The sequence below is a fragment of the Xenopus laevis genome, chromosome 4L (genome assembly GCF_017654675.1).
Source record: "Xenopus laevis strain J_2021 chromosome 4L, Xenopus_laevis_v10.1, whole genome shotgun sequence".
NCBI classification, from domain to species: domain Eukaryota; kingdom Metazoa; phylum Chordata; class Amphibia; order Anura; family Pipidae; genus Xenopus; species Xenopus laevis.
In genome coordinates, this window is record NC_054377.1 from 8,915,001 (window position 1) to 8,927,869 (window position 12,869).

The 12,869-nt window shown below is 40.0% G+C and overlaps 1 pseudogene across 1 annotated transcript in view; it reads left to right on the top strand.

Moving 5' to 3' along the window:
• LOC121402903 overlaps positions 1–12,869 on the top strand; it is an 81,141-nt pseudogene that overhangs the window by 4,910 nt on the left and 63,362 nt on the right. Inside the window, exons 2-5 of the transcript XR_005966854.1 lie at positions 6,737–6,953; positions 7,797–7,855; positions 8,452–8,635; positions 11,135–11,307. The product of XR_005966854.1 is annotated as an activating molecule in BECN1-regulated autophagy protein 1-like (transcript). The remainder of the gene's footprint in view (positions 1–6,736; positions 6,954–7,796; positions 7,856–8,451; positions 8,636–11,134; positions 11,308–12,869) is intronic.

Genomic DNA, 12,869 nt, shown 5'->3' on the forward strand with positions numbered 1-12,869 from the left:
TATATATATATATATACACACACATACATACAGGACCTGGGGTTTTACAGATAACTAGTCTTTCCGACTAGTTTTACAGATAACTAGTCTTCATACCTTAAGTCTACTAGAAAATCATGTAACCATTAAGTAAACCCAATAGGCTGGTTTTGACTACACTAAGGATTAATTATATCTCAGTTGGGATCAAGAACAAGCTACTGTTTTATTATTACACAGAAAAAGGAAGTCATTTTGAGAATTTTGGATTATTTGGAGAAAATGCAGTCTATGGGAGGTGGCCTTTCCTTATTTTGTTGATTTATGGATAATGGGTTTCCTGATAACGGGTCCCATACCTGTGTGTGTGCTGCCCTCCAGCTGGTGTGCCGTAATCCTATGCAGCTGAATGGCAGTCCTGTATGTAGCAGGGGGATCTGTGTAAGCTGCACAAGCTCATTTTCAATATGGCTCAAATTAATATATCATATGTGTGTGCGATTTTTGCTAGGGAATACGGGAGTTTTATCGAATGTTATCAGTTCCTAGAAAGCTCTTTGTGGAAATGATCTCTGCGTTTAAGGACTCTCATTATGGGAGTTTATTTATGGAGCGACATACTTTTCTCATTATTTCTAATTGTAACCATTCAACTATAAATAATAATTATATTAATGACATTTATAATAATTAGAAATAACTTTTTCTGAGTTGAATTTAAACCTCGCGGCTTCATGCCCACGGCAAATGTTTGCTCATACAAATTTAAGGGGAGGTTCGTGTCTGAATTAAAGGAAATGTCACCTTTATATAAAGTAGATACATATTAAGAGATATTTTTTTTTTATTGTGATGAAAAAATAGAAAAAAAATTCCATGCTTTGAAATCTGTGGGATTGCTTTGGCAACTGCCGGCCTGTGGACATAGCCGTTTTGACTCTTATCTGTATTCTCCTGCCCAGACACTCACGTCTATGGAGTCTTTGCAGCAATGCCAGATTCCATGGATTTCAGCCATGCGCTTTCTCTGCAGAATGACAAACTTCTTGTCAAATAATGATCTTCATCAGTTAAGGGTTGGGCTAAAAATATAAATTAGGAATGCACCGAATCCTGGATTCGGTTCGGGATTCGGCCTTTTTCAGCAGGTTTCGGATTCAGCCGAATCCTTCTGCCCGGCCAAACCGAATCCTAATTTGCATATGCAAATTAGGGGCAGGAGGGAAAGCACGTGACTTTTTCACAAAACAAGGAAGTAAAAAATATTTTCCCCTTCCCACCCCTAAATTGCATATGCAAATTAGGATTTGGTATTCGTCAGAATCTTTCACGAAGGATTCGTGGGTTCGGCCGAATACAAAATAGTGGATTCGGTGCATCCCTAATGTAAATGAAAGAGGAAAGAGAGATCATTCGGAAAGTGTGGGAATAGACGAACAGCGGCTTCCAGCAATGTCACAAATTCGCTAGGGGTGCATGGAAATCACTATTTTAGCCAGATCCCGATTCCTTTGTGAAACATTTGTCCGAATGCTGAACTGAATCCAAACCCTAATTTGCATATGTAAATTAGGGAGACGAGGGAAAGAGAAAAAAAATATTTTTTTATGTTCTTGATTTTTTTTGGATCTGGTCCAATCAGGCTCTTGGATTTGGCTGAATCTGAATCCTGCTCAAAAAGGGCGAATCCTAAACCGAATACTGGATTCTGCGCGTCCCTTAAATTCACAGGAAGGAAATGAGAAAACGCTTTCTGGTTTTTATGTGGCTGCAGGGACAAAATAGCTACAGCAGCCAATCAGCAGTTAGCTTTTGTTTGTCTAGTGAAGGTAGAAGAATTAAAGCAATTATCTGGCTGGTTAATCTCAATTTACAGCATGTACTTCCCTGGGCATTAGTCACATGGGTAAAGACAATGACCAATTGGAGGATAGCTTGTGTTATACTCCTTGCCCGATTTCCAGCACTGCAGGATGGGTGACAAACTGTTGCCTCTCCATAGGCTTTCCGATCATCATTTGGATCCTTCAGAGGAGCTCGATGAGACTACAACTCCCAGCATGACTTTGCTGGCTACGTTATTGGAGTGCAAAGTGAATTGTGGTTTATTCTTCAGTCGGGGCGTTTCCATTGTGCGTCTCCTTGGCATGTGGCTGTGTAATCGTCTGTTTTCCCCCCACTCCGAAGCAAAATGGTTAAAGCTGTAATGGCCCCGGCTGCCAATCAAAATATTGTCCTGCCAATAAATTCTGTTTGATACTTGTACTCTGTGTACAGTGCGGCTGCCAATGTTTTCTCGTTCTTCCTTTTATTTTCATGGGCCTTAAATAAGAAAACATTGCTGCTTCTTACTAAAAAAAACGGGGGAAATATCATCCATCAAATGAGAAGTTTGCCCTTAATTATTTTTGGCAGAAACATTAAATGTTATTGTGGTTAAACATTAATTAGATGGCCTGACCATTCCCTTTGTGCTGTTGTTTCCTAGATTTCATGTATGTGAGCTGTTATCTCAAGTGCTTTTACTTTTAGTTGCAATGTTTTCTTGAAGTTTAGTCCCGCTATCTTCTAGTCTTATGGTACTGACCTGCATAAGAAGCTCCATGAGTTACAGTGATTTCTGTCCAAAAAAAGTGTTTGCTTACTCAGAATGCTGGGAGAAGTGACGATCTAGAAGACTGACAGTCAGCCGTGGTGGAGTCCTGCAGTGGGTCGGATACCCGCAAAAAACCTGCGGTACACTGCGGGTAGAAGTTCCGGGTGCGGGTATAGACGTGGGTCGGGCCGCGGGTCTTCTCAATAGCGATATTTACTCCTTTTTTCTGATCACGTCTACTTCCGATGATGTCACTTCCAGTTTACAATGACAGCACTTCCTGATTCTTGATGGTCAGCGGGTCCAAGCGGGTAAGAATTCGGGTTGCGGGGACGGGTCAAGTACGGGTTCCAAAAAATGGACCCGCGCATGACTCTACTTTGTGGTTCAGCTGTTTGGAAGGCAAAACATGGCTGCTCATCCAAATATATATCGTCTCTCTTGTTAGAAGAGATGCACCGAATCAGCATTCAGTTTGGCACGTGTTCTGCTGAATCGAATCCAATGTCTTAAAATCACGTGACTTTAAAGTTCTGAACTGCTGAGCAGAAAAATACCGAATTTCAAATCCAATGCCAAACCTTCATTTGCACAAACGTGTGAAAGAAAGAAAGGAGGACGTGAGAAAGAAAGAAAGAAACTGAAACCTTCTGTTATCATGTGATTTTAAGGGTTCAGAATTGGTTTGGCCGATTAAAAAGGTTCCAGTTTGGTGCAACCCAGGATTCATTAGGGGCATCTGTTTTTTTTTGTTCGCTATCTCTGGATATTTTGGAATTTTCATAAGCCTTAAAGGGATTGTTCACCTTCCAAACACTTTTTTTCCATTCCGTTATTTTCAGCTATCTCACGAGAAATAGACTTTTTTCAATTACTTTCCAATTTTTTACCGTTTTTTTTAAATCTAAGTTTGAAGTCGAATGCCCCTGTCTCTGGTGTTTGAGCCTGGAAGATCAGTACTTTAGGCGCAGACTGTAGCAAACGTGACTAGTGAATCCTTAAGGGCAGATTTATTAAAGGAGAACTAAACCATAAAAATATGAATATGGCTAAAAATGCCATATTTTATATAGTGAACTTATTGCACTAGCCTAAAGTTTCCGCTTGTCAATAGCAGCAATGATCCAGGACTTCAAACTTGTCACAGGGGGTCACCATCTTGGAAAGTGTCTGTGACACTCACATGCTCAGTGGGCTCTGATTGGCTGTTGAGAAGCTAAGCTTAGGGCTCGTCACTAATTATCCAGCAGAAAATGAGCTTCCCTGGCTGTAATATAAGCTGATGCTACAGGTTTGCTGATTATTAAATTCTGATGCTAATTGCACTGGTTTCTGTGCTGCCATGTAGTTATTATGTGTATTAATTACTAATCAGCCTTATATTGTCACATTTCTATTCTATGTGTACTGTATATTGTGAGTGGGTCCCTAAGCTCAGTAAGTGACAGCAGCACAGAGCATGTGCAGTGAATCAGCAGAAAAGAAGATGGGGAGCTACTGGGGCATCTTTGGAGACACAGATCTTTACTGCTAAAGGGCTGTGGTTGCCTTGGGCTGGTACAAAAGCCCAAAACATAATGTACAACATTTCTAGCTACTTCTTTAGTTAAGCTTTACTTCTCCATTAAGGGTCGAATTGAAAATTCAAATTTTCTATTTTTTTTTATGGTCCACGCTGTCAAATCCGACTAGGGAATTATCCAAACTTGATTTAAAAAATGTCATTTTCGATATTTTTCATACCCTGGCCCTTTAAGAATTCGAATTCAACTATTCGTCACCTAAAACCTGCCAAATCATTGTATAAGTCAATGGGAGAGGTCCAGGGATCAATTTGGAGTTGTTTGTAGAGAGAGAACGGAAATCGACTTTGGTCGAATTCAAGTCGAGTTTTCGAGTCTGCAATGTTTTACATGTTCGATTTTAATAATAACTAGTCGAATATTTGAATTTCGAATCAAATAGAATTCATGTGAGTCAAAAAAAAACTCACATAAATAAATTTGACCCTTGATAAAGGTGCCGCTTAATGTGCAAGAGAGAAAAGCCTTTCTGCGTCTTCCTATAATTAGTTAATTCCTATGGAATTATTATATAAATTAGCTCATTTTGGGGCAAAGCTTATTTGGTGCTTTAGATGGCATTTTTATTTGAGGGGACTGGGCAAAAAAGATACTCTGTGAGTGTTCCAGCCTGTATTGAGGCAACAGTTCCCTCCCAACGCAGCTTAATGAGTTGTTGGCTCTGTCCCCATTGAGTGCCATTTAATCTACAGAACACAGCTGTGCTCTGGGTAATGCCCAAAACAGGCTGAGCTGTAGCGCTCAACAAGAGATCCTATTTAGGGCACTGGCTGGCGGCAGTAAAACCAGCATATCGTAAAGTCGCCCAAAGTTGCCTCTGGAGGAAACCTCTGGCGACTTTGCGTTATGTTGGTTTTATCACCAGCAATTTCAGTTATTTCCAATGGAGACACATTTTCAGGTGATTTGTCTCCCTCCGTCGCACTTGAATAATCGCGATGGACAAATATTCCCGTCAGCCACTGCCCTATGCACAAACAAGTGAACCAGAGATGTATTAAAGGGGTTGTTCACCTTTAAATTATCCTTCAGTATTATGAAGAGAGCGATATTTGGTGACAATTTGCAGTTGGTTTTAATTTTTTATTATTCGTGATTTTTGAGTTATTTAGCTTTTTATTCAGCAGCTCTCCGGTTTGCAATTTCAGCCATCTGGTTGCCAAGGTCCAAATTCCCCTAGCAACCATGCACTGATTTGAATAAGAGACTGGAATATAAATAGGAGAGGCCTGAATAGAAAGATGAGTAATAAAAAGTATCAATAACAGTACATTTTGTAGCCTTACTATGGATGCACCGAATCCAGGATTCGGCCTTTTTCAGCACGATTCGGATTTGGCCGAATCATAATTTGCATATGGAAATTAGGGACGGGGAGGGAAATCATGTGACTTTTTGTCACAAAACAAGGAAGTAAAAAAATTCCCTTCCCACCCCTAATTTGCATATGCAAATTAGGATTTGGTTCGGTATTTGGCCAAATCTTTCGCAAGGATTCGGGGGTTCGGCCGAATCCAAAATAGTGGATTCGGTGCATCCCTAAGCCTTACAGAGCATTTGTTTTTTAGATGGGGTCAGTGACACCCATTTGAAAGCTGGAAAGAGTCAGAAGAAGAAAGCAAATAATTCAAAAAGCATAATAATAAAAAAAGGTAATCAAGACCAATTGAGAAATTGCTCAGAATTGTTCATTCTATATATATATATATATATATATATATATATATATATATATATATATATATATATATATATATATATATATATATATATTTATATTTATATATATATATATATTTATATATATATATTTATATATATATATATATTATATATATATATTTATATATATATATTTATATATATATATATATATATTTATATATATATATTTATATATATATATATTTATATATATATATTATATATATATATATATATATATATATATATATATATATATATATATTATATATATATATATATATATTTATATATATATATATTTATATATGTATATATATTTATATATGTATATATATATGTATATATATATAAGACCTGTTATCCAGAATGCTTGGAACCTTGGGTGTTTGTAATTTCTGTAATTTGGAACTTCATACATTGTCTACTAGAAAATCATGTAAACATTAAATAAACCCAATAGGCTGGTTCTGCTTCCAATAAGGATTAATTATATCTTAGTTGGGATCAAGTACAAGCTACTGTTTTATTATTACACAGAAAAAGGAAATCGGCTTTGGTAGGCGGGCATTCTGTAATTTGGATAACGTTTTTCCGGATAACTGATCTAATACCTGTACTATATATAAAAAAAGCTTAAAGTTAATTTAAAGGTGAACCACCCATTTAAGGTCACTGCATGCACCTTCGAGTATTACATAGATTATCTTGCACTTTAACTACAATATTTGTTGGCGCCATTTTTTCCTCCTGTATAGAGAATGTTGATGGGGGGTAATTTGGGGGTTTCTGTAGAGGAGATAAGCAAGAAATGTTTCTGTCCTTCGAACATATTGTTCTTATCAGGCTGTTCATTCCTTTCCCTGTGCACTAGGCTTCCATGAAGTCCGCCTGCTCCTGGATGTCAGCTCCTGTGTCTAGTTCCAAGAGCTTGCAGTGACGGCACTGGTGGTGACATGAAGGTAGCTCCTGAGAAGAATGCAGTCCGGATCCTGGCTGGACGGGAGAGAGGATTGCAAGCTCAGGGAGCCCAACGTCTTCTGCAATGCCTGGTGGAGGATAAGACCCGGTTTATGAAATGGGAGGGCAAGGTGAGAAGTGTAAGAATAGCCTAGATTTTGTTTGTACAGGAATCAGTTATTTGAATGAGCTCTAATCTAAATGCTAGGAAAGGGAGCCCCCCTATAAGATATATTGGATCCAATATAAGATATATTTGATCATTATTATTTTTTTTTGCCTTCCTGGACTAACTAGCAGTGAGGCAGGTTAAATTAGAGTTAAAAAGTTGAACGTGATTGACGTGTACCTTTTTTCAACCTAACTTACTATGTTACTATTAGGGATGCACCGAATCCTTCATGAAAGAATCCTGATTTGCATATGCAAATGAGGGGTGGGAGGGAAATTGCGTTACTTTTTTTGTCACAGAACAAGCAAGTGTTGAATCTATTGATTTGGTAGTTTCTTGCGTTTCTGCTGATAAACGCCAGTACTGGCGTCCCGTGCCGGATTTCGGCTTGCAAACGCCATGTGAGAATCGCCATATTGCTTTTTCCATTAGTTTCAGTGGTAGTGCAGTTTATCGTATTTACGCCTGACTGAGCTTTTTTAAAAACGTAGCGTAAAAACGCCATGTCTGGCCTTGCCCTAACAGTGTATGCCCAACTTTAGATCTGCTATGCCATCTCCTAATAATTATTCTTCTGTATGTAATGTCAGGCACGCATCAGTAATTGGTTAACGTAACTTACACACCTAGTTGAAATCAAATAGTACTTTGCAGTTTGTGAGCAGACCTAAAGTAGCCCGAAGTTGAACTCTTGGGGTTAAAGTCTCTCCAGAGGGCTCTTGTCGATTCACTGGTGCATGAGGGCATTGCTTGTGTTTCTGCCTTGTTTATTTCTAAACCCGTGACCTTGTTTGTCTTGCAGAAGGTGGAGCTTCCCGACAGCCCGCGTTCTACATTCCTACTGGCATTCAGCCCAGACAGGTAAGTCCCCCCCCCTCCCTGTGCCCACTGGCACTCGTGATAGCATGCAGCTGCTTTGCCACCTGGCAGAGCACGATCATCACCTGTCTTCCTTGGGTTCTGCCAAGAAACTACACACTGAGCCTAATGATTAGGGCCTAACGAGCAGCTTTCCCTTCGTATCTGCTTAGGGCTTGACTCTGAGTTTATACACATGTAGACAACCAGGTACACTGTAGCACACAAATTAATTTGAATTAAAATGTTGCTTTTTGTGAATTAATTAGTAAAAATGAGAGCGTCCGTGTGCTACTAAAAGTTCATGAGCAAGAGAGCAAAACGATTAGCCACTTTTCTGTGCACAGATTAATAAATTCTTCTTTATTAATCTGTGCACAGAAAAGTGGCTAATAGTTTTGCTCTCTTGCTCATGAACTTTTAGCCATAGACCGACGCCGTGCACATGGTATCTTCTCTTTTCTCATAAGATGCAGCTATATGGGACACTGCAGAGTTTTTTACAGAATAACTGCATTAAATGATCTCAGAGGCAAGATGCATTGCCCATTGTTGACGCCTGCATTTCCTAACCTATGCAATACTTTCTCCTCCTTCAGGACTCTGCTGGCTTCCACCCATGTAAATCACAATATTTACATCACAGAGGTTAAGACTGGGCGCTGTATCCATTCTCTCGTGGGACATCGGCGCACTCCATGGTGTGTGACTTTCCATCCCACCATCCCAGGACTCATTGCGTCAGGGTGCCTCGATGGCGAGGTTAGAATTTGGGACTTACATGTAAGTATCTTGGACCCTTGACAGGTTCAGATTCCAGATCCTTGATCTATTCTCTCATTCTGCTGAGAATACAGGGACAGAATAGATCAGCTGCTTCAGATTTAGACTTTTAAGGCACTGATCAACATAGCGGTCTCCCAAGGTTTTGGGGAATCTTCAGGAGGAAGGAACAGACCCAGATAAAGGCTAAAGATCTTGCAGGAAGAAGAGTCTTAAATGGTGTCTGTTTGACAATCCCAGTATAGTGGGAGTAGGATAATGGAAGGTTCATTCTGTTTTTGACCCATGACCGTGTTAGATCCTTTTTTGTTGATGAGAATCATCCTATCAGCAGCAGATACGCTGTTCCCATCTAGAAATGATTCATAGGCTTTTCAGTGCACACATCTCAAGGTTATTACAGTGTTAGAGTGAGAACAGTCAGAGAAGATGTGCAAACGGCACTTAGAAATACCCTTTTGAGGAAGATGCTTCCAAGTCGTGGGATAATCCTGCCCAAAGTAAGTGCTGCAGTTTTCAGAGACTTTAAAAGGATACTGTCATGGGAAAAAATGTTTGTTTTTTTTTCAAAACACATTAGTTAATAGTGCTGCACTGAATCCATTTCTCAAAAGAGCAAATAGAGTTTTCCCAGTCACTCTTTACTGCTGTACTGCAAGTTGGAGTGATATCACCCCCTCCCTTTCCCCCCAGCAGCCTAACAACAGAACAATGGGAAGGTAACCATATAGCAGCTCCCTAACACAAGATAACAGCTGCCTGGTTGATATAAGAACAGCACTCAATAGGAAAATCCCGGTCCCACTGCGACACATTCAGTTACATTGAGTAGGAGAAACAACAGCCTGCCAGAAAGCAGTTGAAAGCTAAAGTGCTGGCTCTCTCTGAAAGCACATGGCCAGGCAATATTACCTGAGATGCACCTACACACCAATATTACAACTAAATACACTTGCTGGTTCAGTAAAGAAACTTTATATTGTAAAGAGAATTATTTGCAGTGTAAACAGTGTAGTTCAGAAATAAAAACGACATCATAAAAATCATGACAGAATCCCTTTAAATTAAATTGAAGTTTAATTTGAAGAAGAAGTAAAAAATAACATATATGGACTCAGAAGCAGCAAGTCATTCATTGGTGGAGTGAGTGTTTCAGTGTTTAGAGCCTTAAATAGATGGTTATCTGAACTGGAAGAACCAGTTTGTACCAGCAGATCAGTAGCAGTACTTATGCCCAAGGTTTATATGAATCTGTTAGCCTGTTTTGTCTCATTTCCATTAGCATTATCATATGGTATTGTGGTCAAAGCTGCAGATGGTGGGCACAGCGTCCAAAGCAAACTTACGGGGATTAACTTCAAAGGTGACCTAGAGAAAGAAATCTCCTGCTGCTATAAGGATTTATAGAAAAAGTGGACATTAAAACATGACTGCTGGCCAGAGCAGGTGCACCACAAGATGGACAGTCAGGATTTAGGTGATCAAGAAAATGCATTTCCAATCTTGCTTAAAACACCAGTAAAACCGTGATAAAGTTTATAGTGCAGATTTACTCTGCCTTTTCCTGCAGTTAGTAACCCCATGCCATTTACAAGTTACAGCCCTTTTGTTTCTGGCCTCATTTACCTTCTAGATGCCTTTGTTCTCCACACTCTGGGTATAGCTGATGTACAGTGCCCTGCCCTGTGGTACCTGATGTGCCACATCCTGAAAGGTGAAGAGTCTGAGTAAAAGGAATTATTCAGTGTAAAAATAAAAACTGGGTAAATAGATAGGCAGTGCAAAATAAAAAATATTTTGAATATAGTTAGCCAAAAATGTAATGTATAAAGGCTGCGGTGACTGGGTATCTAATATAATAACCAGAACACTAACTCAGAGTTAGAGAGCTGAAGAGCAGGTAGTAGTTAGTTACTATAAGGGGGGCCACATGGGACATAACTGTTCAGTGAGTTTGATCCTTCGCATTCAGCTCAGATTCAATAGCAACAGTTATGAACCATGTGCCCCCACTTAAGTCTCTGATTGGTTACTGCCTGGTAACCAAACAATGGAAACCAAGAGAGCTGCAGGAAGTAGTGTTCTGCTTTATGTATTTCTGGTCACACGTAATGAATTGTCTTTACAGAATTCTTTCTGTTTATCCCAAACATAGCTTGTATTTGTGTCTCTTTCCCGGCACAAGTCCCTAATAGGGATGCACCGAATCCAGGATTCGGTTCGAGAATCGGGCTTTTTCAGCAGGATTCGAATTCGGCCAAATCCTTCTGCCCAGCCACACCGAAACGGAATCCTAATTTGCATATGCAAATTAGTGACGGGGAGGGAAATGCGTGACTTTTCATCACAAAACAAGGAAGTAAAAATTGTTTCCCCTTCCCACCCATAATTTTCATATGCAAATTAGGATTCGGATTTGGTTTGGTATTCGGCCGAATCTTTTGCGAAGGATTTGGGGGTGCGGTGCATCCCTAATTTGAGTTTTTTTACATGTTTCAGGGCGGCAGTGAAAGCTGGTTCACGGACAGCAACAATGCAATCGCCTCCCTGGCTTTCCACCCCACAGTACAGCTGCTGCTTATCGCCACCGCCAGCGAGATTCACTTTTGGGACTGGAGCCGGCGAGAGCCTTTCGCTGTGGTAAAAACGGCCAGTGAAATGGAACGTGTACGGTGAGGAACTTTTTCCAGTGTCTGCAAATGGTAGATAGTGAAAGTGCCTTCTGCCACGGGCGTATACATTGTTCCCTATCTAAAATATGCCATACACTTTTTGTTCTTCAGGACTAGTGACGAGTGAATCTGACCCGTTTCGCTTCACCGAAAATTCGCTAAACAGCGAAAATTCGTTGAAATGCATTAAAGTCCACAGCCATCCATTTGTATTCTCCCATTGAATTCTATGGGCGTCATTTCACAACGAAACTTGGCTAAAAATTTTACTCGTCACTAGTCAGGACATCATGGAGCTAGAAAATGAACAGAATCCTAGCGGGTGCTCTTCTACTTGCACCCTTTTGATTTTTGTACTTTTAAAGGGGGTTTCACCTTTGAATTAAGGTTTAGTATGATGTAGATAGTTTGCAATTGTTTGTCATTTTTTATTATTTGTGGTTTTTGAGTTATTTAGCTTTTTATTCAGCAGCTCTCCAGTTTGCAGTTTTAGCAATCTGGTTGCTTGGGTCCAAATTACCCTAGCAACCATGCTCTGATTTGAATAAGAGTCTGGAATATAGAATAGAAATAGATGATCAATACATTTTTAGTTTTAAAAAAACATTTGTTTTTTTGAAGGGGTCAGTGAGCCCCGTTTCAAAGCTGGAAAGAATCAGAAGTAGAAGGCAAATAGTTAAACGGTTGCTTAGAATTAAAGTGGCCATACACGGGCCGATAAAAGCTGCCGACAGACCGTGTAGGCAGCTTATTGGCCCATGTATGGGGCCCCCGACGGGCTTCACCGATCGAGATTTGGCCGAAAATCGGCCAGATCTCGATCGGATGGGACAAAAAATCCCGTCGGATCACGGCCGCATCTATTCGTTGATGCGGTCCCGCGATCCGACCGCCCATTGCTATTCGTTAGGATCCGATCGTTGGGCCCTAGGGCCCACGATCGGATCGGCCCGATATTGCCCACCTCAAGGTGGGCATATCGGGGAGAGATCCGCTCGTTTGACGACATCGCCAAACGAGCGGATCTCTCAGTGTATGGCCAACTTTAGCCATTCTATAATATACTAAAATTTAACCTAAAGGTGAACCAGCCCTTTAATTTGGTCTAAGGGAAAAACTAGACTCCTGTCTACATATTCGCTAGTATATCCTAGCAATACAAATCACCAGTTAGATTCTTAAAGTTAGTCTCGTCTGGGAGTTTTGCCAACCTCTTGGTCAAAAGTTTGAGATAAACATAAAAACTATTGTCCGCAATTTATCACAAGCCCCAGCTTCCTGTCATCCATCCGGTGTGCAATGCTTTATATTGAGCGCTTTTGCTTTTCTATTGCACCGAGACACCATTTATAAGGACCTACAGTCAATCGAATTCTGTCTCGTTTCTGTTCTTTTTTTATTTTCCCCTTTGAGTACAGTGCTCTGTGATCTGATGCACATTTATCTTAAAGGACTGGTTGTTCTGTTTTAGAAAACATAGATGTCAAATGGGTGGTTCACCTTTAAGTTAACCTTAAACATGTTATAGAATGACCATTTCTAAGCAACTTTTCAATTGGTCT